General features: G+C 31.8%; 1 non-coding gene across 1 annotated transcript; it reads left to right on the top strand.

The window, feature by feature from the left end:
• Positions 1-2732: 2732 nt before the first annotated feature.
• Trnaq-uug lies at positions 2733-2804 on the top strand. The gene has a single exon. It is a non-coding gene; the product is annotated as a tRNA-Gln (tRNA).
• The last annotated feature ends 200 nt before the right edge of the window (positions 2805-3004 follow it).

The following is a 3004-nucleotide window of genomic DNA, read 5'->3' as shown; positions in this document are numbered from 1 at the left end:
ACCAACCCAAAAAAAAAAAAAATTCATAGTCATATGTTTTAAATAGACAATTTTTTGTCCATCCCTTGAATTCACCTGATTAACCAAATTAAAATTTATGTAATTTTTATACCATGTATATAAAATATACAAAGTATATTAAGTTTAGTCCCAAGTTTGTAACGCTTAAAAATATTGATGCCACGCACAAAATTTTGCTATAGGTGTTCATAAAATCACCTAATTAGTCCATTTTCGGTTGTATGTCTGTCTGTCTGTCGTCTGTCTATCAGTCAGCACGATTACTCAAAAACGAAAAAAGATATCAAGCTGAACAGCGTACTCAGGACGTAAAAAGTGAGGTCGAGTTCGTAAATGAGCATCATAGGTCAATTGGGTCTTTGGTCCGTAGGATCCATCTTGTAAACCGTTAGAGATAGAACAAAAGTTTAAATGAAATTTAAACTCTTTGTTTTGGAGAAATATATGAAAACATATCATCCATCTACCTCCCCCTTCCTCAAATTTTCTCAAAATAAGCTTATGCTTACCATGGAAACAACCTGAAATAAAACTCATGCATGGTGTTAATACACAATTTACAAGTTGTTTACGAAAAACCTGTAAATATATTTAATAGACGTTTATGAAATCACCATTCATGAAGGGTTCTCTATATGTGTCTGGATTAAATTGAATGGTTGGGATCACTAAGAATATAAGCAATAACTTTTGCAATAAGGACACTCACTTGAATGCTTATCACTGATCCCAGGAGATTTCTTGTCTATATCCACCGTATACCTGTAATACACATTTATTTACCATCTTCACACTTAGAAACATAAATTTTAATATTTTAGAAAGTAACAAACACTTCTTTAATTAAACAATCGTTAAATCGTAACGTTTTTGTAACAAGAAAAAACTTTTTTTATAAATTTATTAAATTTTATTTCTTAACAAGTGACAATAAATAATTTTCAACTTTGATGATGATTTTTATCGGTATGTTGGTATGTCGGTATGTCGGTATGTCTGTTACCAAGCTGGAGCCTTCAATTTTCAACCGATTTTTCTCAAACTCGGTACATAGGTTCAGTTTAGTCATAATTCCAGATGATTTTTTCATTTCTTCCCTAAACCTTTTTTAAAGGTTACTTTCCTTTAGGCCAAAACAGGATTTTTGAAGTTTTCTCAAAAAACGGCTCTACAATTTCGATTAAACATGTCACAAGGCTAGACCTTAATGTGTTCCTAGGATTAGTATAAGCCACATCCGGTAAAATTCAAGAAGGCCCACAACCTAGGGAAAGCCTTTCCAAATATAGCAAAATGGGAGTTTCTAGGGAGAGGCTGAGGGGACAGCAGTGAAACTTCGTAGCAGAGTTTATATAACAAGGTCCTATGTTTGATATAATTCCCCTCGGAGAACCCTCCTCCTGGAGCCGTAGAGCTGGGGGGGTTGAAATCGTCAATAGTCAACCCTACCTACAAAATTGATCAAATATTAAAATGTCTTTTTAAGTAACTTTTGTAACTTGGTAATCTTTGCTTAACCTCACCCTTACCGAACTACAAGAATAAGATATCAATTTTATAATATAATAAAATCTTGTCCGATGTTTCGGACCGTTTATTTTAATTTCCACCGACTAGTTTTGGATAAATCCATGAATTTTCATAAGTGATTTAGATTTAGTCCAACTTCATATAAAAAAATTTTGCACAGAAATGAAATATATACCAAATTTGATAAGAAAAGTAGAGTCCTAACAAGGATAATTTTATTCAAGTAAGTAAACACAAACCGTCATTTTAAATAAATGACAAATTTATTCGTACAACTACAAAAACTGTTTGTTAATTTGAAAGAAAACAGTGTGCATGCATTCGTTAAGGTATGGTTAATGTTATTTTTCGAACGATACTTAAAGGAGGCACCTTCTACCATCACCTTGGTAATTTCTTAGAACATAATATCAAGAAAATTGTTGTATATGATTTTATATTACTTAACGATTGTAGTAAAACTCAGTGTGTATATGAAAATATAGCCGAATCATTTTAGCATTTTAAAGAGAATTTTTTGAAAAAATGTTTAGAAAAGTCCATATATCAAAATCTACATCTAACTTGGTGCCGCTAAAAAGTGCTGTGGACCAAATAGGCCAATTATTATACCATGTATATGAAATATATGAAGATATACTAAGTTTAGTCCCAAATTTTTAACGTTTAAACATATTGATACTACGAACATAATTTTAGTATAGATGTTAATAAAATTCATTTCCGGTTGTCCGTTTGAATGTCTGTCCGTCCGTCCATCCGTCTGTCTGTTTGTGGATACGATGACTCAAAAGGGTCAAATTACTGACATACAGAAAAGAGGAAGAATCTTTGTCAAAGTTTTGTTACCCTGCATAAATTTCAATATAAATAGTGTGCTAATTGGATAATTATTCAATGTCATCGCCTTATTTTACGAATTTTGACAGTTAGCAAATAAAATTTCTTGTGTTAAATGTTCAATTGAACCTAATTAAATTATATAAAACCAATTTAAAAAAATAATAGTAATACTCCATAAGTTTGGGGCTAGAAACTTCGAAAATCGCATCGGAAATCAAATAGTTCGTCCTTGAATCGTCTACTTAATGCCAAGAATGTCCTGTCCAATTTAGGAATTTCTTCAAGTTTGTATTGAACAAACAAAATTGGATCTTTAGTTATGATATGTTAAACATATCGGTTCTATGGTGTAATGGTTAGCACTCTGGACTTTGAATCCAGCGATCCGAGTTCAAATCTCGGTAGAACCTAAATTTTTATTTTAAAAAACCTTGATTAGTTGAAATCAAAATATTTTTATAATCTATATTAATAAAATTGTGTCTAAGGTGTCTATTAGATAAACAAATATCGCCCACAAGTATTCCCTCCTCCCACTTGGGAGGATCTATCTCCTCCCAAGTGGGTGGAGGGTAGATCATTGAATTTACGTTCCTTTTCTATGGTACAG

The sequence above is a fragment of the Chrysoperla carnea genome, chromosome X (genome assembly GCF_905475395.1).
Source record: "Chrysoperla carnea chromosome X, inChrCarn1.1, whole genome shotgun sequence".
In the NCBI taxonomy this organism is placed as follows: Eukaryota; Metazoa; Arthropoda; class Insecta; order Neuroptera; family Chrysopidae; genus Chrysoperla; species Chrysoperla carnea.
Note: the sequence above shows the minus strand (reverse complement) of the source record. Positions and strands in the feature narration are given on the sequence as shown.